Below are 21,798 nucleotides of genomic sequence, written 5' to 3' on the forward strand. Positions count from 1 at the left end.
TGCAGTTGTTTATAACACGCAATGCAGCAACTTGTATCGGTGTGTAACACATATGCGATCCAGTTGTTCACACATTACTTTCAAACATCATCAAGCGAATGAAAATGTTGCAAACTTATATTCGAAGTGTCACTGAACAGAAGTAGAGCTCAGAGAAGCAGCACTTAGCAACTTAACCTCATTACCCTTGCGATAACATCCTCATTGTCCTTTCACCTTTCAACCATTTGTATCAAAAGCAGCTACTGGTGCGTCACTGCAACGTTCACCCAATCTTTACTAAATAACTGGAAGTGTCACTCGGAGTTTCGGGGGAAATATGCTTACCCGTAATCTGCTGTTTGATAGCATCTTTATTCAGGGTTGGAACATGTAGATACTGGTGAGATATGCAAATAATACAAATCCCAACAAAACATTAAGCGGGTCCCATGGGTGGTATTGGGTCAAAACATTGCAGGAAGAGTACTCACTCTCCAGCGGACACTATGAATGGGATTAGTTGTCTCAATTGATAAATGTCATCCGCAATTAAACTAAGTGTCAAGTACTTTCAGAATGTTTTAGTATAATGGACATACTGTTCTATCTCACTGTACGTAGTTTTACTGAAAAAAAAACCCAGCGAATCTGATCCTATCTTCACACTGAAGCTTGGTCCGGATATTTGGTGTGTCAGTATACACATGACTTCCTCAGTATCTGCTACATGTGAGGGATTTAGAAATTCAAGTGTACTTCTTTGCTTGTACTTGAAATTGGTCAGGAACTTATTACAGAGAACGCTGCTCATCCACAGAGCAGAAAACCGAAAGGCAAACAGGCTTGATTCAAAATCGGACCTGTTTGCTTTGTTTTCGAAGCTGCCATTTTCTTCAGACCCTCTGTCAGTCAAGGTAACAGAAGCTATTTTGACGCTTTCATTGACACAGGGCAAGTAAGCTCACTGTAGGGTTACTAATGCTATATTTAAAAATAACGCTTAACAAAAGTTAGAATACTGTCAAATTAGATAATGAAAACACCGCCACCATCAGCATTTTATAAGCTTTATCAGGATCTAACCCATCTCATAAAAACGTACAATTCTCATCGTACATCGAGAAAGCGACACGGTGAAATCAAATCCATGATTGGAAATGCTATAATAGCGAACTTTCTTTCAGTTTTATCTGCGAACCCGCAGCCACAAATTGAATTTGTGGGACTCGGTGTCGTGCTATTTCAAGGTTCCCCAATAATCCACAAAAGGAGCCCCAGTAGGGAATTTCGAAAGGACTAATCGCTGTTGGACCAAGGACACCCTCATCAACTGCCTTTATTTCATTCAGGTATTAGTGCTTGTCATTTCTTGCTGGATTGTAGTGCCAGGCAGCAGTTGGCATACCTGGGATTCCTTTTTCATTGCCAGGCAATTACTGAGCTCTCGGACAGTCTAGTCCTGCAGTTCTCAGAAATTGATCCTGTGCCAAATCAAATCGATAGAAGCCAAGAATGAATTGATGTTTGTTAATGGACGACCTCTCAATAGGAATCGCACAGTCAAAATGAAATGCGAGTTCACAACACGGACACAAGGCTCTTAGACTCCGCTCCGACCCTGCGCCCTCCTTATCCCCGTATCGCTAAAAAAAATGCTTGCCCCAGTGGACTTTGAGCATTTCTGTACCGCCCAGGTGTTATTCGAATGCATTTTAGAATGCATAAATTTGCCATTTTCCACGAAAATGCTACACCAGTGAGACCACCGTGAGCAGTGTTAGTGCGCGCTCTCACAGCTTGTAAAACATGAAACATGAACCGGCATCTCCAAATCAGTTCTGAAAACCCGTAGTGACGGGAGCTTTTTAAAATACATTTTCCTTTCATTGGGCTTGTGTGGAGGGCCGCGTCGCTGCTTGTTGTTCACATAGCGTCTAGATTTATTGTTTCTGCTTCTTGGAATGCAGATACATGTGCCAAAGGTTTTCAATTTTGCACTGTTCAGTTTTGCCAAAGCTTGGCCATTCGAATGGGATTCTGTTGCGTGCCCAGTTCGCATTCGGGAGCTGTGCATCTGGGATCAGTTCCCGTAAATGCCGTGTATTCTGGGCGGTATAAGCTCTGGGCTTGTCAGCAGTGAGTTGGAAATGAATCTGCTGCAGTCTGCATGCTTTACCAATCGGAATGTATCATCCACTCACCACGAAAAGGAGGAAATGTCACGTCTGCACTGTGTTCTGAATCGTAACATTGTGTTAAGACGCATCTTGTGACTGGGGTCATAGAAATATCAGTTTTGTTTATGTAGCAACATCACGTCAAGCCTGTTCTGTCACCAATGTCAATTAGGCTGAAGTGCTATTTCAATATGTTTGGAAACACTGCTTTTTCACTAAGTGGAAGAATGTCCTTAGCATTAGATAGCTTTTCATATCCTCCATCAAGTATCCCTCTCTTAGGTAAAGCTATCTCTGCTCCAACTGCCCCCCCCCCCCCCCCCCACCGTTATTCACATCCCTAAAAGTACCTCATTCCTAACCTTAGTGGGGCACTCATTATTACTTTAGTGCAGCAATTTTATACTATCACTTTTTCCACAGAGGCAGAAATACGTGAGAGGGTGGAAAAGGTTAGAAAGGCTTCAGATTTCAAAGAAACGGAGAGGCAGATGGTGCAAGATGCAATGCAGAAGGCATGGTGGTGTCAGGCAAAAGGGGATAGTAATGGGCCAAGTCAGAGGATAGTGAATTACAGAATCTGAACTTCCAATGAATAAAGGTAAAATGATCGCTTTTAACCACTGTCACCTCATGTGAGTATCATCAATTGCCAACACATTAAGTTCTCAGCTGTCAACAACTCTACAAAACTGAACAAAATCCATAAATAGTGAAAACATTCAGCTCTTGGCAACTACAAAATAGTTAGCAGCTCCTGTTGTCTGGAAACTGAATGTTGAGCCTGAAGTTGGTAAGTGATCATTTCTTATGTCCGATTTGAGCAAGATGTGGAAAGTATTACCTTGAGGGGGATGTGAGTAATGGATGTAATTCTCTAGAATTGGAGTAAGGCTTATTTAAACTCTTACAGGTATATTTAAGGTCCTACCATCAGTTAGTAAAAGAGATTTTCAGTCCATCAGTCTATGTTCGACTGGTATCTAAGTTACCAAGGTGAAAAGTTAACATGTTAACCCACTGCATCTCCAGTGAGCTCTCCATAACATGGATGAAGTCAAGACTATTCTTCTAGTTCAGTTGGCTTCAATTATGCAAAGTGCACAATCTGCTTTATCATCCTCTCACTTGCACATGTATACTTTGAACAGTTTAAAATGTGGAGTCATATTCCAGCTCTGCAGATTTTCTTGATATCCCGAGTCGTGCTCTTCATTTCATTCTGAAACCTCTGTAACAAGTAAAATTCTTTTAAATGTGAGTTACTGCTAATTATTTTGAAGTTGCCAAGAGGTGAATGTTTTCACTATTTATGGATTTTGTTCAGTTTTGTAGAGTTGTTGACAGCTGAGAACATACTGTAAGTAACAACTGTTAATATGTGTTACAAACATTATTAATATATCATTTTATTGTTATATTATCGCATTTCTATCTTATTCTTATTTTGCTTTTAACTGTGTTACATTGTTAGACAGTGGCATTCTCTTCTCAGAATCGATGTTTTTTGGAAAGAGAGGTGCAAGTAGAGTCATAGAGTCTGTTACGATACGGGGTAAACCCTCCTGCTTAACTTAACCCAGCAACACAAAAGAGATTTATCCCGTGCAGTAATCTGTGAAAATTTGATAGGCCAAGAACTAGTTAAAATAAAAATTAACGTTTCTTTCTTAAAGTACAACAGAGAATAATTAACTAACAACTATTCACAATTCCTTCCTCTAACCTATTTTTTACCTTCCCTTCTATAATACTAGCCTGATAAAACTCCACATTAAGATTTACAAACAACACTTCTTATCTCAAAACCAGGCAGCTTTCAGCTTTCTCTGAATTCCTGTCTTGTTTTCTTCCTCTTCGTGAGTCTGCTTCATAGTTTACTGATCGATAAAGATACCTTTGAAGAGAGCTATTTTTTGGGCAGACTTTTTACATGCTGGTGGCTTGGCAGTTCTCCTTCCAACTGTTAATTTTCCCGGGTCTTATATTCCCAGCATCGGATTGTGTCATTAGCTTTGAAGATTGTCAATATACTCAATTCAAACTTAATTGGAATTTGGTATTTTTTTGGGATATAATTTAAACTGATTGGCCTAATTCAAATCTGTTTTGTCATTTCCAGGCATCCAGCTAATTTAGCTTTCGAGCAAGTGTTACATTGTTACCTTATTGGGAACACTTGACGCTGTACGTTAACTCTACCAGCTTTTAACTCTCTTAAAGGTACAGTACACCCACATCTTCAAAACAAGTCATAGGTATATACAGCGTGGAAACAGCTTCTTCAGTCCAATTCACCCATGTTGACCAGGTCTCCTAAATTAATCTAGTCCCATTTACCAGCACTTGGCCCATATCCCTCTAAATCCTTCCTATTCAAATACCCATCCAGTTGCCTTTGAAATGTTGTAATTGTACCAGCCTCCACCACTTCCTCTCATTCCATACACGCACCACCCTATGCATGAAAAAGTTGCCTCTTTGATCCCTTTTAAATTTTTCCCCTCTCACTTTCAACCTATGCTGTCTAGTTTTGGACTCCCCCACCCTGGGGAAAATATCTTGTCTATTTACCCTATCCATACCCCCCATGATTTTATGAACCTCTATAAGGTCACCCCCTCAGGCTCTGATGCTTTAGGGAAAATAGCCCCAATTTATTCAGCCTCTCCCTATAAAGAAAACCCTCCAAACCTGGCAACAGTCCTGTAAATCTTTTCTGAACCCGTTCAAGTTTCACAACATCCTTCCTATAGCAGGGAGACCATTTTTCTTTACCTTTCAATAATGTGGTCAATTTGAATAGCTGGTAGAAAACTTTGTGTGTTTAAATATGCTGGATTATGTATTCATCCCAAAAGTCTAATGCCATGCCTCTCATTCAGAACTCATACAGGAACACACAAAGAAGAGATATGCTGATGTAAACTAGTGCATTGTCACAAGTTATAAACAAATAATAGTTTGCATTTCCATGTTTGGCTTGTCTCAGAAGAAAGCATATGGTGTTGACCCAGTGAAGGAAATGTTTCACTGCTGAAGGGTTGTCTGGATGATTTCGGGAGCAACAGTCATACATCAATATGATGCGTGAAGCAAGCAGAGAATGAGAACATTGGCTAACTTACTGTATTGCCAGCCATTGATCAGCATTTGGTCGGCAAGCCCAACTGAAGAATTTCACAAAGTTTTGCGACTAATGCTGTTGATTTTAAAAATCCCTGAATGTGATTAGAAAAAAACACAGTTTTGAACCACTCAGATACACATTTCAGACAATGAATGAGATGTATTTCCAGGAGCATAGTGCAGCTGAAATACAAGAGGAAGACGACATGGTATTTTTTTCTGTATTGATTAGACTACCTGAATTATGAACTCAAGAGTTTGCCATCGAGTAGAATTGGACTGGAGGTTTCCCAGTATCCACTAGAATCTTTGACATGGAATCATACAGCTCCAAAGGAAGATATTTGACCATCGAGTCTGTGCCAGCCATTGGTGTAGCTGTTGGTACCATTCCCAAGAACCATGGAATTTATTTTCTTTGAAGTATTTATCAAATTCTTTTTAGAAAGATACTATTATATGTGCAATAAATTCCATATCACCTTTAAAAAAAATTAAAGTTTCTTTATGTTAGTCCTTCTGCAATTACTTTAATCTCTGACCTCTGGATACCAAGTCTTTTGCTATTGTACCCACTTTCTCCTAATTTACTCTGGTAGAACCCTTCACCATTTGAACACCATTATTAAATCTTGCCATAATTTTTCTTTGGTAGGGGAGACAACCTTTCATCTTCAGCCTTCCTGTGTAACTAAATTCCCCCATCCTTGGCAAATCTAGTAAATCTCTTCTACTACTTTTCCAAAATTTAAAACGTCACACCAGAATGCTAAGGTCTACCCAGAGTCTTTTGAATCTTGCTTACTTTTGTTACTCTATGCATGTATTAAAAGGTCAAGGATCCCATTTAGGTTTATAATAGCCTTTGCACTTTATCCTGGGACCTTCATAGATTTGTACACATACATACACTCTGCTCCTGTACTCCTTTAAACATACCATTTCATTTGTATTACTAACCCTCATTCCTCCTCAAAAATATATATATCCCTTTGTTGGTTGGCAAGACTTTCCATCAGTATAATATTTTAGAAAATTCACCTTATCATTTGAATTTGAAAGGAGAAGGGACTCAGTCATAGATTCATACAGCACAGAAAAGGCACTTTGGCCCATTCTGCACCAATATAACTACTACTAAATGTGCACTAATTTCAATTTCCTGCACTTGTCCCATATCCTTGAACGTTATGACATTTCAAGGGTTCATCACCTCATTAGCAGCAGCACTGAGTCAAGATGGAAATAGTCCATATCCTGATCATTTGTATGCAGTAGCTTGGATAAAAGACACTGCTGATAGTAAGAGCACAGCAGAATCTCATCAACCGTAGAAGTGCTGGATTGGGCAGGAAGTGTTTTTGCCCACACTCCTCTAGTCTCTGCTCCGGACAGTAATTTGGAGGAAGATCCTTTGTGATGGAAAGTGCGTGCTTTATATATTTATATTATTATAATTTGTTTTTGAGTTTGGATTTTTGAATTTGACTCGTGGCTGAAGAAGTGTCACTGGAATCGAAAAGTTAATGTTGTTTTCTCTCCATTGATGCCACCATACCAGTTGAGTTTCTCCAGCAACATGTGTTTTTGTTCATGAGAAAAAGACTTCCTGGCAGTAATGGGGTTTTGTTTAAGTTGGGAGGAGGTTCTCAGTGAACAATGTAAACAGTTGTACATTTGGCTTCAGTTTGGGAAATCAAGGATTGTTTGTGTTTTTCTTTTGATTAGAGGAAACAACTATAACTTGAAAAAAATGCCTTTGTGTTTCAGTTGGGGAGCTTTGCAGGTTTCTCAGTTGAAGTTGGATGTGTAAAGCAGTTGGTCCTGAGAAACAAAGAAGAAAAGTTAGATTGGTGAAAATACTATTAAGTTTTGTCAAGAGTAGCATTATTCAAGAGTCAAGAGTAGCTTTATTTGTCATTTCTACTATCTACCACTGGTACATTAAAAATGAGATGGCTTTCCTCCAGGACTAAGGTGCTACGTGGACAGCACAAACTACACAATCACACACAGGGCGGCATAAAGTGCATAAGAAGTGCAAAACAAGCAAGATAGCACAGTACTTCCTGACTCATCAAGACACCAGGCGCAGTAGTGTACAAATTACAGTGTAATAAAAAAATGATAATTAATACAACATTGTTCTCGCAGTAATTTGAAGTCATGCAAAGAGTTTCAGATGGAATAGAGTCTGATCACACTGTGTTAAGGAGCCTGATAGCTTGAGGGAAGAAACTGTTGCACAATCTGGCCGTGAGACACTGAATGTTCCGGTATCTTCTGCCAGATGGCAGGAGGGAGAAGAGTTTGAGTGAGGGGTGTGTGGGGTCTTCCACAATGCTCCTAGCCTTTCAGATGCAGTGTGAAGTGTAAATGTCTGTAATAGAGAGAAGAGAGACCCCAATGATCTTCTCAGCTGTCCTCACTATCCGTTGTATGGACTTATGATCTGAGATGGTGCAATTCCCAAACCAGGCAGTGATGCAACAGCTCAGGGTACTCTCAATGAACCCTCTGCAGAATGTGGTGAGGATAGGGGCTGGGAGGTGGGCTTTCCTCAGCCTGTGCAGAAAGTAGAGATGCTGCTGGGCTTTCTTGGCTACGGAGTTGGTGTTGAGGAACCAGGTGAAATTCTCCACCAGATGTGTGCCAAGAAGTTTGGTGCTCTTCACAATCTCCACAGAGGAGCCATCGATGTTCAGTGGAGAATGGTCTCTCCACGTGTTCCTGAAGTCAACAACCATCTCTTTCATTTTGTCCATGTTCAGATAAAGCTTGTTAGCTCTGCACCAGCCTGTTAGCTGCTGCACCTCCTGTCTGTATGCTCACTCGTTGTTCCTGCTAATGAGACCCGCTACCGTCGTGTCATCAGCGAGCTTGATGATGTGTTTCAACCTGTCAGCAGGGTGAACAGCAGTGGACTGAACACACAGCCCTCGGGGGCCTCCATGTTCAGTGTGATGGTGTTGGAGATTCCAATCTGGACTGACTGAGGTCTCCCAATCAGGAAGACCAGGATCCAGTTACAATGGGAAGTATTTAGGCCCAGCAGACTCAGCTTTCCAATCAGTTGCTGAGGAACGGTAGTGTTAGATGCAGAACTGAAGTCTATGAATAGTAATCTGACATAGGTGTCCTTCTTCTCCAGGTGGGTAAGGGCCAGATGGAAGGTGGTGGAAATGGCATCATCTGTTGAGTGGTTTGGACGATATGTGAACTGCAGGGTGTCCAGTGAGGGGAACAGCAGGGTCTTAATGTGCTGCATCACGAGCCTTTCGAAACACTTCATGATGATGGGTGTTAGCGCAATGGGACGGTAGTCATTGAGACAGGACACTGGAGACTTCTTCGGTACGGGGATGATGGTAGTGGCCTTGAAGCACGTTGGAACTCTGGCACAGATCAGGGAGATGTTAAAGATGTCCTCGAGAATATCTGCCAGTTTCAAAGCAGGGGTCTTAGACTAAAGCTGAAAGTACTTGAAAATAAGAAAGTTTCAGCTCAGTTGTATGATGAGGCTTTCAGGTTCTCAAGGTTGAAACTTTATTGCTGGAACAGCACAGCAGGTCAGGCAGCATCTAGGGAACAGAAGATTCGACGTTTCGGGCACATGCCCTTCTTCAGGTTCTCAATCCTAGGAGTTGCAACCACAAATAAATTAAGACCTCTCGGGGTGATAGAGAAGAGAATATTATTTAGTATGAATACAATAAGGGGTGCTTTTAGGATTATATTTTTAACATGTGTTTAAAAATTTTAAAGATATGTTATATGCAAATAGTTTTGATTATTCCATTTAATCCTAATTGCTTTTGTGTAATAAACGTATTGTTAAAACCAAAATCAGCAACATTGCAGGCATGTTTCATTAAGATTCACTCCGTTCATTAAAGTTTCCTTAAAATATTTAGTTAAAACCAAAAAAGAGCAATTATTTATAAATTTCAGTTTGGGATCTGATTTGTCAAGTAATAATGTCAGCTGGGATCATAACACACTGCATATAAATATATTAAGGTTTGAGATGAGCTTTGCTGGTTGTTTTCTCAGATCAGGACTTTTTCCATTTGAAGCGTAACATCAGGTATTTATATCTGAAGGTCAGAGGGCAAAACAAAATTTGTATTCATTAGCGGGTGAAGGAGGAGATCATACATCAATCCTTTTAGGTTTATTCACAAAATGAGACATTACAAATGTATAACTCCTCATTCAACAAACCATCACCAGTGGCAAAAAGTGTTGCTTTGTATTTTTCTTAATCAACCTGTTTGGACATACTGTAATACACCTCTAGGGCAAATGGGACCTAAGCCCAGACTTTCTGGCCCAAAGGCACCACATCTCTTTACATGTGCATGTCATTTCCAATGAGTGTATATGCACCTTTAGACACTCAATCTTACATTATACAATTAAAAGATTTCCTTTCCTACCCTTTGTAAAACTAAATTTTACTTATGAACATTATTTCAAAAAACATGACTTTCAATTTCCTCTATAAGGAAATTGCAAGATGTCCTTCTTCTAAGACGCCTGCCCCAAGAATATTTTGGGACAATCACTCCTTTTAATGAAGCAGTCAGATAATTGATGACTTATATCAAACCATTTGATCTCAGAGAATTACTTTTATTTAACATTTGTTTTATACAAATAAGGATGCTCGTTATTTTTTTTCTTTATGCTTTTCATTAAATAAATATTATCTCACACAAAATGATTCTCTATGTAACATTCAATGGACAAAGTCTTTTATTTATACCTGCCCCTGAAATATTTGACAATAGAATCCCATATCCACTGCTTCCAAAGGAGCCAGTGCTTCTGAAGCTAAAGTACTTCTGAGAATGCTTTTTATTTTCTATTTTCCCAACCTAACTAGCAACATTTTCCACTTTCATCCACAAGAACTATTATGATACCTCCTGCCCTTAAATACACATCAGGAAGATTGATATGCAAAGCATCACTAAAATGAAGTACCTTTGTCATCTTTGTGTCATCCAATTACAGAAGCTTAAGTATACATTTCTTCAAATTTAATTTTTAAACTTTTTTTATTTTCTTTCAAAAATTCTTGATATTTGTGTATTTCATTGTATTACTTACTTCTAATACTTCAAAACTAGCATCTGGTCATGTCTGAGTGCACAACCACTTAAACAAACCAATTAACCATGCAAATACTTGGATTCTTCTTTGGATGTAATGTCATCTTTTTGTGATGACCTTGAGCAAATAATTGGGTGGGAGTACTATTTTATAAATAACATTGTTGATGCAAGTAACTCCAGGCTTATTCTGCTTAATGTCTAAACCAATATATTTAAAAACTCCAGAGGCCTGACTTCCAATATTAAATTCCACTTTACACTTATTTATAGCATATTTCTCAACTTTCATGATACTATCCCTGTAAAAAATCAACACAGGTCATGAAGGTGCCTGCAAGCTTCCCTTCTTAATACGAATAAAACATTATGGCATGATTAGATTCTAATCATATTCCATAGTTGACCTCTTGTAATGCTTGCCTTTTAAGAATACCTCTAAAACATTTCTGTCTGAAACATTTCACTTTGTAGTAATGTGAGTTTTATGTCAATTAGAGTCATAGAGATATACAACAAAGAAACAGAACCTTCAGTCCAACTCATTCATGCCAACCAGATATAATAACCTAATCTAGTCCCATTTGCCAGCACTTTGCCCATATCCCTCTAAAACGTTCCTATTCATGTACCCATCCAGATGCCTTTAAATGTTGTAATTGCACATTCTCTGGCAGCTCATTCCATACACGCACAACCCCTCTGTGTGAAAATGTTGCCCCTTAGGTCCCATTTAAATTTTTCAAGGTTACACTTAAAAACTATGCACTTATCTGCTCCTGTGCTGTGAACTCTCCCACACAGGTTCTTTCAAGGTCAGCTGTGAATTTTGAGGTCTATTAATTTTTCCTAGATGCACTCCGATGTCTAGAGATACTTGAACTCAAACAACAAAGGCAGTAACTGATCAGATTCACTAGTGTGACAGACAGCAATGTAGGTTTCTTTCTCTGACCATGTGGTCGCTGCCTTTGTCTTCCTCCTTTTTAAAGTGCCATTGCTTCGATCTTTGTCCCCCAAAGTTCCAAAACAATGCAACAGCATATAAAACAGTAATTACTGCTCCTGGAATTCGAGGAAATCACTTCCAACACTTAAAATACTTCAAATAAAGAGCAGCTCTTATAGCCACAATTTTCTCTCGTCCTTCATCCTGAATTACCCAGAATCCTTGATCTAAAGCCCCACGAATATTTAGCAAAAAGAGATAAAAAGACGTTCAGGATTACTTTTCCTGTTGTGTGAAAGTCCATTTTAATGTTAATCTTGTTAAGTCAGTCTTTACAACTCTGAGAACTAGCCATTTTGTATGTGATAATTTTCTAATGCAAGAGTCCCGCTCAGATCCACTACTGAAACACACACTTCACTTTTTATTTTCTACTCTGCTATCCTATTTTCATAATCCATGGACTTCACTTCTTGAACATTTTGAACATGTAGCAATCATTAAGGAGGCCAGTAATTTCTTTATGATGTGTTCAATTTGTATTGGAGTGTGTATTGTAAAAATTCGGGAACAGACAGTTCCAAGGTTTGCTGCATTTGACTATTGAGTTGGTCATTTCAATTTTGCCAAGTTATGTATCGGGCTTAGAGTCACAATCATAGAGATGTACAGCATGGAAACAGGCCCTTCAGTCCAACTCCTCCATACCAAGCAGATATCCTAAAAATTAATCTAGTTCGATTTGCCAGCATTTGGTCCTTCTCCCTCCAAATGTTCCTACTCATACACCCATCCAGATGCCTTTTAAATATTGTAATTGTACCAGCCTCTACCACGACTTCTGGCAGCTCAATCCATACATGCAAAACTCTCTACAGGAAAAGGTTGCCTCTTAGATCATTTTAAATCTTTCCCCTCTCACCTTAAAACTATGCCCTTGAGTTTTGGGCTTCCCTACCCTGGGTAAAAGACCTTTACTATTCACCTTATCTATGTCTCTCATAATTTTATAAACTTCTCTAAGGTCACCCCTCAGCCTCCGATGCTCCAGGGAAAATAACTCCAGTCTGTTCAGCTTTTCCCTATAGCTCAAACCCTCCAACCATGGCAATATCCTTGTAAGTATTTTTTGAACCCTGTAATGAAGCAGCTGAAGATGATTGAGCCTAGAACATTACTCTGAAGAACTTAGACCTTGTAATGAAGCAGCTGAATATAATTGTGCTCAGACATTACTTTGAAGAAAATCGATAGTGACATTCTGAGGCTGAGATGGTTAATCTTGAACAACTACAGCCATCTTTTGTGCTGGATATGACTCAAACTAGCAGCGAGTTTTCCCCTGAGTCCCAATTATTCTACTTTTGTTATCCCTCCTTCCTGCCACACTTGGTCAAATGTCAAGGGCAGAAACTCTTGGCTTGTTGCAAAGTTTTAAATAGCTTACTCAAGATAGTTCAAGATTGACTGAAGAATAGGTCACAGTCAATTGGAGAAGAAGACAGATAAAGACAGAAGTAGTCTCCCATGCAGAAACCCACTGTTAAGCTATGTTGCAGAGGAGGTGACTTAACGCTTGGCTCTGTGCAGTCAGAACTTGTGAAAACTTTCTACTAGTCAGAAGATACTAGTTAGTAGGTATAGTGTGTTGGCATTAAGGCTCAGATAAAGCTCTGGGCCTGTGGATGTTGGCGGGATGGCATTAATAGTTCAGTGCAGCTTTGAGTAAAGATGAAGAAAACCCACAAAAGCATTTCCTTGGTGCAGTTCAGCAAGATGAGAGCTCAGGAAAAAAACTCCAGAGCAATGCTGGTTTGGTGAAGCTCTTTATGAAAAATCTGGAAGTGTTCCAGAGTATAAGTGCTGGTGTATAGTTTTGTGTAAGCATAGACCTAGGAGAGGAAGGTGGGACATTAGAACGTGAGCAATTGCTGTGGCAATCCTTGGTGGACTAGCTCTTAAGGGAGTTTCAGAACCAGGCCATCAAAAATGAAATATTGGAAACTCTTGTAAAGTCTTAATGAGGTTTAGTGAACCACAGAATCATTAACATCTTGCGGTGGGGTATGTGGAATGGAAAGGTTGCTGAGAAATCAGTGGGGTTGATTGCATTTTGAATATTCTTTTTAAGATATGCTGTTTAAAATATTCTTTGGAGGTTTTAACCATAGATTGTCCGTAATTCATATTTATCTTATATGATGTCAGACTATAGGTCAGATCTATCTTTGCACATGCTAAACTTTCATTAGCAATAATTTTTGCATGTTTTTCAAAACTTTTACTAGTAATATGTTTGTTATTTTTGTTGATGGAAGAAAGCTGGCTGAGTTGTTATGAATCCAAAATGAGATATACCTGCAACCTATATAGTTGACCATATCATCAACCTGGTTCAATAAATATATTTTTATAATCATTGATGGAGTGGGACTGGAACAGTTCTAATGGCCTGACCAACCTTGGTTGTAATCCTTACAATTGTTGCATTCTTCCATTTGCTGGATTATTTTGTACCCACCTTCATCCTTTTGCATGATAGCCCCAAGCAAAGCAGAACCCTGTTCTATTTTATTCTGTTTTTGATGACTGTCTTTGTAAAACACAGGAATGTCAATGCTTTCTGTGAACTGCTCAGATTCTGAGACTGCAATTAATCCAGATTAACCATGAAGAATACATTTTAGTAGTTCATTATCATGTTGGTGTACCACTGTCTTAGACTAATGCCTTATTGCCCCAAACTGTACTCCACTACATAAAAAAGGTAAGTTCTTATTCCCCTCAAAGATTGTGTAAAATATTTGAAAACACCCAGGTTACATGTTGTCTTGTTCAGTGCACATTGTGTAGATTCTCAGCAGTAAGAAAAGTAGTTGTGAGCAGTATTGGAAATGGAGGATTTCTGTGACAAAAATACCATGTCAATTCAAAGGTTAAGCACTTACTTGTTTTAATTAACATTTAGAAGTCAACTACAGTTACTGAGTATCAAACAATGACTAGCCAATTAAATCCGATATTATTAAATCTCATCCTACTGTATTCACCTGACCATGTAATTAGTCAAGCACAAAATTTAGTTAAGATTTTTATTTATAATTTAATGCATGTCATAGCTAAATTAACAAAGATTCAGACAAAACAAAATTGTTAGAAATAAATAAATCCATGTTACAGGGGACCTTGTGAAAAAAATTAGTGATTGAATTCTGACTTGCCCTGTAATTCTGACATGGGATGCCAACATATGGATTTGCAGTGCATTTGTCTGCAATTCCTCTCTATTCTATTTGCAGCATAGGCTTTAACATAATAGGCATGTCGAGATTAACAACTCTACTAAGACAGCAGTGCTAGGAACTTTGGACGCACACAATATCACCAATAGAATTTTGGTGTCCTGGAATTCTGAAATACCTGAAATCTTTCCGAACTTTGCAACTGTGGCAGAGTCGAATCCTGGTCGGTGCAACCCTAAAGACATAGGCTGGAAACTTACAGGAATCTGAACAATGTGGAATATGGCAAGATTTATGATAGAATCAGCTGAGAATTTTGGCAAAGTCTATGGCAATGTTGGGAGCATTTCACTCCATCTTTCAGGCATTTGAACAGTGACATGGTGAATTTTTTGTGAGGCAGGTAAAAGTTGCCGATTAAGGAGATTATTATCTTGTTAATGGCCCAAATTGCCTCATCAATATTCAGACATCTGTCATACTAAATGCACCAAATTACCTGGATGTCGAGCAAACCTGACATGTAAACCAGAACAGGTACCTGGTGCATTCGGTTCGCTGCTTTCTCTACAGGACCCCATTATTATGTTGGACCAAACCACATCTCAGGGTAGTATTCACATGCACTAGCCACATGCTCCCCTCATCCATGCACAATGGCATTTGGCATTTGCAAAACCCTCAGAACCATTATGACACCTTTCCAATACACTGGCAAGGTACTCGGTTGCACAGACATGTGTTGCAGGGCACACTGGAAACTAAGTGTGGAAGGCTACACTTTGCATTCTTGGAAAGGATCCAGCTAATGGACTGGTCCAAGTTGCATCTCTGGACTGGTCACTTATTGTCTAAGCACTCACTCACATAGTGCCTGCATGCATCATCACAGCTTGTCTGCCTTGTCTTGTCTGCCTTGTCTAGTTTGCCCTGCCATACCTATTAGCTTTTGGCTCTGACTGAAGCACTATCAGCACAGAATATTACCTTTCTATTTTGCACAGCTACACACAGACATCTTGTTGTGCTTGTCAGTAGGGATTTGTTTGGGTGAGAGAAATGATCATCTTGCTGTTCGGCATACTGCAATGTTAACCTAACACTTATCACATGTTACAGCTACTTGCACAGCAGATACACTGCATATTTACTTATACATGCCACAAACTATAGGGGACTTGAACTCAATCCAGTTAAGGGGGTGGTGGGAGCAGGGTGGGGAGGAGCAAGTGGGGATGGTGGCTGTCTATAAGGTGAATCTCAAAGCTGTCAGTTAGTCCAGGGCCATGGCCGAAAACAGTCATCTGTTTGGGACATTCACACAGTCAAGAGATCTACCCCTGGGACGTGGGTAAAGGTCAGTTCTGGAGAGCCAATACAAAGGAATTGCACACTACCAGTGAGGAACTCCCAATACAGATATTCAAGGTAGTTAATCTAAGGGATGTGATTGCCTCCTGAAACACAGCATTAAGGTAACTCTTCTCCTCCCTGATATGTTGCAATGCTCAAAGCTCAGACTCCAGCTCATCAACTCTGAACCAGAGTTCGTCAAGCAGCCATGTTTGCTACAGATGTGGTCACTATGAACTACAATGGGGACACGAGCTCCCACATCCTGCAGTTACAGCATGTCATCTGGCCTGGTAGTTACTAATTTCTTAATTAGATTTTAAAAATTGCATCCTGGTCTTTTAGATTGTAGCCTGTAGACATTTCGCCAATTGACCTCAAATCAGAAGGCAAATAAATAAGTAGCTATCACCAACCAATGAGCACAGGCAAACCATCTCTTTCTTTTGTGCTGGGCCACTTATCCTCAGCTTCAACTCATCCTCTTTGGAAAAAAACCTTACAAACTTCGAGCCAAAAAAAGCAAACTAAAAGCATCTCTTCGCCTCTGGAACCAAATTCCTATGCTGCCTCTAAATTCCCTGAACTATGTCCTGACTCAGGCTTTGTCTCACACTGGATGTGAACCAGCAAGAAAACATGCAAGACCTTACAGCAGAAACCCTTCCAAAAAATCTGTGCACCTCAGACTTAACCAAAAAATGACCGTCAAATGTTTGGGAATGACTAAATGAATCACTTGATATCATGGTCCTTTGCCAGAATCAATGAGTTTATTGTTTTACATTGGTATGGAGAAACTCTCGGCAGTTCAGAGACTTTTACTACTGAACAAAAGGAAACATACACTTCAATACATTTGCTTTTAGCCTGCCTTCAACTTTTACAAACCTATTATTATTAATTGATTTCATAACATCCAAATCATGTTAATCATGTGATTATGTGATCAGTCCATGACAGCTATAGGTCATCCCATGATCTTATTATATATACCAGACTCCCTTATTAGTTACACTTGGCCTTCTATAATACATTTTCTTCAACCATATTTCAGGCTTTAGTTCTTGCACCAATTATTCAGTGCACCCTGCTCATTCCAAGTGGACTTTTCCTATCTGCTTAAGACAGAATATCCTAGGGAATGCAGTTAAATTTCTTAATGCCTGTATACTTAATATTCCATTTTTGACACATAACCTATGGTTATGATCACCTGGGAATCTTAACTGATGTGGGTCAGAACCTTCTCTTCTATCCCATGACCAATACCAGAACTATGGACCAGGCTGCTATGGAGACTTCTATCAGCATTTGCTAAGAAGGTTCATTATCAAACTGTCTCCATACAAGCAATGCTGCATTTTTGCTTCTTATTCAACTGGACTCTTCTTTTATGCATTGCACAAGACCCTTTGTGTGTTATCTTAATCTTGTTATTTTGGAAATACTCTTCCCATGAAGGCTACAGTTATTCTAGCTTGTAGTATACTTCCTTAGCAGACTATGGTTTCAGTTAAAAATCTTTCCCAGCCATTTTATGTCAACAGAAAACAACTTTCATACACTTGATGTTACTTCAGACATGGACAGCCTTAACACAGTCTGAATATGGAAGGTGTACTAGGTCTACCTGGGTTGGAAGAGTCATAGAGTTAGAAAGCGTGGAAACAGACTCTTTGGTCAAACTCGTCTATGCCAACCAGGTATCCAATTCTGATTTACCAGCACTTGGTCCATTATCCCTCTAAACCCTTTCTATCCATTAACCCATCCAGCTTCTTTTATATGTTATAATTGTACCAGTCTCCACCACTTCCTCTGGCAGCTCCTTCCTTACATCCACTGTGAAAAGGTTGCCCCTCGTGTCCTCTTTAAATCTTTCCCCTCTCACCTTAAACTTATGCCCACTAGTTTTGGACTTCCCCAGTCTGGGGAAAAGACCTTGGCTATTTACCCTACCCTACAGTTCAAACCTTCTAATCCTGGCAACATTCTTGTTAATCTTTTCTGGGCCATTTCAAGTTTAACAACACCTTTCCAATAGCAGAAAGACCAGAAACAAATGCAGTATTCCAAAAGTAGCCTAATCAATGTCCTGTACAGCTGGAACAGGTTGCAAATGTTCTTGAGGAACTTTGAATCTCAGACTTCTGCTTCCAATGGAGCTGGTAGATCACTTGAGACAGGAACTAATTTGTGATAGGATCAATTTGGGATCTTCGCATGGCCTTCAGTGGTACTCATGCTGTGCCAAGCTTGCATGCATTCCTCTGAGCATTCTGACCCTAAAATAAGCAGAATTTCTCATCATATTCCCTGATGTGACAGGGGATAACTAGATGTCTAATGAACGCACAGCCCTCCCTTACTCCAGTTAAAATAATACGACTGCTGGAAATCATAGACTCATCATAGAATCACAGAATTCCTACAGCAATTTGGCCCAACATGTGCACACCGACCCAGACCTATTCCCCTACTCTATTACTCTATATTTCCCCTGAATACAGTACCTAGCCTACACATCCCCGAACACTATGGGCAATTTAGCATGGTCAATTCACCTAACCTGCACATCTTTGGACTGAATAATATAGTGTTATACCTGGACACATTTTGTTGCATTCCAGATATTGAATGAGACCCGCTCGTACACCATATGGACATATTCCTTTTCACCTTCACAGAGACCATGAATTTCAGAGTTCTCATCTTTAAAACAAATCCTACCAAATCTATGAAGCTTGTGGGAGCTAAGAAATTTACATTATTTTATGAGGCTAACCATTTTAAGGGAGTCAAGTTCATACTTAAGAATCTTCCACAGACACACATGTAAAAGATATTGCATGTGTAAATCTTATTCAGTTCTGCTGTCAACATGTAATCTGGTCAAACAAAGCTGAGGTCCATTTTTGTTATACAGCATAAAAGCCAAAGAGACAGCTCAAAAGTATTTAGGTTGAATAGGAAATTCATCTAAGATATCATATTTGAATTAGCAAAGAGTTTTGTGAAGTCTATGAATACATTTAGCTCCAGACTATTTAGAAAGCATGGTGCCCCCCAACAGCATTCAGTGGTATCAGTTTTGGAAAATGCACAAATCAAAGTAGATTCCATCTGCTTGACATCATCCTAGCATAAACCGAAAGTGAATAAGTGCGTGGAGATCTGCAGAGGAATGCTGACAATGTTAATTGATTGATGTTTATCACTAACCAACCATCAGCATTTTTCCAGACATGCCAATGTGCAAGTTCTTTTTCACAATGTGAAGAACATTCTTTAAAAACCGCTCCAGAATGTCCAGTTGAATTGTGCTGGCATGATTAAACTTTGAGTTCAGTGATCATGGCCTATTTGGGTTGGCTCGGCCTTGCATCTAATGGCATGCAATTAAAGGGATTGACCAAAACAGAAAGTTTGTTATGTGCTGACAGCAGCCACAAACCTGGTGCTCAGTATAAGATATTTTACTTTTGTTCTAAAGAAAGGATCTAAGCATGAAGTGTTAACTGTCTTTACAGCATTTCCAGCATTTTCTGTTTTTAGCTGAGTTATTCCAAGTGTCCTAACCTTTATTTCTCAAACAGCTTCACAACAGTAGATTATCTGGTCAGTATTACACTACAATTACTGTGCATATTGACTACTATGTTTCCTACATTGAAGCAAAGATGATATAGGGCTGAATCTTACCATGGTTTGACTGCATTATTTTATCAATACTCATGTCGGGCTTCTCTCTGTGAGGCTGTGAGTGTTTTTTGTATTATTGCCCCAACCTGCCCCACATCCAATGCTGCTCTGATCTACTTATTGTCGCTGGATGTACTCACTAATGCTAAGATATTCTGGAATATATACTGGCAGGCTTGGCACTAGCAGCACTCTGAAAAGACCATTGGCAGTTGTAGCTGGTGTGCATAGCTCCAACATGTGTCCTGGCATTGGCTTGGAATGGTGAAAGGGAACATGCGTGTGTATGCACACAGCACTACATTGTGTATTTCATGTTAACACGTCATAAGTTCTACCTCTGAGTCATTATCCCTTGCTCTTTTGTCTCCTGAAAGCAGGCTGTTGACAATGCCTGCCATCAGGAGGCTCACCTCAAAAGACATGCCCTCCTGCTGCTCTGAGGAAGAAATGTCTCTAATAAAACAACAACAAGCCTGCCTCCTGAACCCCTATCCCCCCACCACCAAAACCTGCTCAGATACTGATACACTGTGTCAGCAGGATCACAGTCAGGAGCACCTGCAGGTATCTCAGCAGCTGGTCGGGGGAGAAACACGCAGGTTGCTGATGCTCTGAGGACTGCTGGAGACTAGACACGTGCTCATCCCAGGCAGGAGAGGACCCTGTAGTGACTGCAGTCAGGGACTTCACTGATCTGCACAATGAGATACAGTAGTCTGGATATCGGATGAAAGTTGAATCAGGAGCTGAAATTGGCCTGTCGCAAAGATGTTACTACAGTTGTTATGGGGGATTTCAACATGCAGGTAGACTGGAAGAATCAGGATGGTATTGGACCTCAAGAAAGAGACTTTGTGGAGTGTCTCCGAGATGCATTCTTAGAACAACTGGTGCTGGAGCCTACCAGGGAGAAGGCAATTCTGGATCTGGTATTGTGCAACGAACTAGAATTGATCAGGGACCTCGAAGTGAAGGAGCCATTGGGAAGTAGTGACCATAATACAATAAGCTTCAATCTGCAATTTGAAAGGGAGAGGGTACAATCAGAAGTGACAATATTTCTATTGAATAAAAGGAACTATGGAGCTGTGAGGGAGGAGCTGGCCAAAGTTCAATGGTGCAATACCTTAGCAGGGATGACAGTGGAGGAACAATGGCGGATATTTCTGTGTATACTGCAGAAGATGCAGGATCAGTTCATTCCAAAAAGGAAGAAAGATCCTAGGAGGAGGCATGGGTGGCCGTGGCTGACGAGGGAAGTTAAGAAACATATAAAGTTAAAAGAGAAAAAGTATAACATAGCAAAGATAAGTGGGAAAACGGTGGACTGGGAAGCTTTTAAAGAATAACAGAGGATTACTAAGAAGGAAATACGCAGAGAAAAAATGAGATACAAAGGTAAACCGCAAAAAATATAAAGGAGTATAGTAAAAGCTTTTTTAGGTATGTGAAAGGCAAAAAAATGGTTAAGACTAAAATTGGGCCCTTGAAGACAGAAACAGGGGAATATATTACAGGGAACAAAGAAATGGCAGAAGAATTGAATTGGTACTTCAGATCTGTGTTCACTGGGGAAGACACAAGCAATCTCCCTGAGGTAACAGTGGCTGAAGGACCTGAACTTAAGGGAATTTATATTTGCCAGGAATTGATGTTGGAGAGACTGTTAGATCTGAAGGTTGATAAGTCCCCGGGGCCTGATGGTCTACATCCCAGGGTACTGAAGGAGGTGGCTCGAGAAATTGTGGATGCCTTGGTGATTATTTTCCAGAGTTCGATAGATTCGGGATCAGTTCCTGCAGATTGGAGGGTGGCTAATGTTGTACCACTTTTTAAGAAAGGTGGGCGAGAGAAAGCAGGAAATTATAGACCAGTTAGTCTGACCTCAGTGGGGGAAAGATGCTGGAGTATATTATAAAGGATGAAATTACGACACATCTGGATAGTAGTGACAGGATAGGTCAGAGTTAGCATGGATTTATGAAGGGGAAATCATGCTTGACTAATCTTCTGGAATTTTTTGCGGATGTAACTCTGAAGATGGATGAGGGAGATCCAGTAGATGTAGTGTACCTGGACTTTTAGAAAGCTTTTGATAAAGTCCCACATAGGAGGTTAGTGAGCAAAATTAGAGCGCAAGG

At 39.8% G+C, this 21,798-nt stretch overlaps 1 protein-coding gene across 3 annotated transcripts in view; it reads left to right on the plus strand.

The window, feature by feature from the left end:
• Positions 1-21,798, plus strand: part of LOC122543748 (fibronectin type III domain-containing protein 4) — a 210,159-nt gene that overhangs the window by 2,337 nt on the left and 186,024 nt on the right. The window lies entirely within an intron of this gene.

This window comes from Chiloscyllium plagiosum, unplaced genomic scaffold (genome assembly GCF_037043375.1).
Source record: "Chiloscyllium plagiosum isolate Xiang-an unplaced genomic scaffold, Cpla_swu_hap1 HiC_scaffold_3, whole genome shotgun sequence".
NCBI classification, from domain to species: Eukaryota; Metazoa; Chordata; class Chondrichthyes; order Orectolobiformes; family Hemiscylliidae; genus Chiloscyllium; species Chiloscyllium plagiosum.